The sequence below is a fragment of the Haemaphysalis longicornis genome, unplaced genomic scaffold (genome assembly GCF_048455015.1).
Source record: "Haemaphysalis longicornis isolate Haplotype H1 unplaced genomic scaffold, Haemaphysalis longicornis Haplotype H1 scaffold_7, whole genome shotgun sequence".
Taxonomy (NCBI): Eukaryota; Metazoa; Arthropoda; class Arachnida; order Ixodida; family Ixodidae; genus Haemaphysalis; species Haemaphysalis longicornis.
The window spans coordinates 119,358,493-119,359,794 of record NW_027526422.1 but is presented as its reverse complement, the minus strand read 5'-3'; positions in this window follow the sequence as shown (position 1 = coordinate 119,359,794).

Below are 1,302 nucleotides of genomic sequence, written 5' to 3'. Positions count from 1 at the left end.
CGGTACAGGAACAAGTGTGCGCAGATTGCGGAAGCGATCCAGAAACCATGCGACATATTGCATTGGAGTGCAAAGGCACCCGTCCAGTCCTCAGTGAGGAAGAAATACAGCTTCCGGAAGCAATTGGCTTTAAGGTTAACGGAAAAGTAAAGTGTACAGCAGTAGAGGCTAGTCACAAAGGTTAGAATGTTGGTGGGAAAAGAGCAGAGAACAATCTGGGAAAACATGCGAACAAAGAAGTCGGACTAGCACAAAAAAATCCCTAAAGCTGCTTTTTTTGACGAAGTGATTGTACAGTGGCGTTACGACTTAGGTCGCTGTGTAACGCCACCCCGTTACAATGTGGAAGCAGATCATCATCATCATCATCTCCACCACCACCTCCATCGTCATCATCATCAACATCATCAGCACCGCGCCACCACCACGACCATCATCATCATCATCATGCTGCTGTCACCGATGCATTCGAAGAGGAGCACGTAAACAGGAGCTAGGAAAAATGCTCGGTAGCGTTTCCGTAGCGTTCAGGACATCCAGGGCTCACGCAGAGCAGGATCGTCTTCGCTGACAGCGAAACTCGGCACAGACCATGAATGTACGAGTCCAGTCAGAACGCATGACGGAAATAAAAAACGACGAGCGCCGAGAACTACGCCCAGAAGCGACGAGCGAACAAAAATGCCACACGCACTTTTGTCTCAACACATTTGACGCTCGTGCAGTCATTTCAAACTGGGCTAGGTGAACTCAGTTCAAGTAGCCAAGTTTGAAGTTCAGTTCAGTTTGCAGTTTAGAACTCCGGAATTAGTGACGATGAAAGGCTCGTTGAAAGATTCGCTTTACATCATTTATCGCATATGCGTGGGATCCCCCAATTTTTTAAAGGTAAGTTCGTAGATGATGTTTCGAGTTAAAGGGACCCTGCAACACTTGCCATCGACTACTAGTAATGCATTTTGGGATAAAGTCTATTGTCCCAGAAATCTCCTCCCGCAAGAATTATGAAAATCCGTTCACAATTAACGAAACTACGCGCGATGAGAAATCGCGCATAATCGTTCCCTCTCAACCCGACCGCAGACAACGCTCCGAAAGCTGCGCGCTCTCTCCCGGAGAGGGGGGCGGCTCGCGGCGTTCTCTTCGGCGGCCTTCGATATATCACATGAGGGGTAGTTTTCTCCTTTTCTCCGCAACGCGGAGGGGCCTATTTCCGGTCTGGTGCCGCAAAAATGCAGGCATGGGCGCCTGGTCGCAAGTGCGCGCTCGGGCTGGTAGGGCGTTTTTGAAGCAATAAACGTT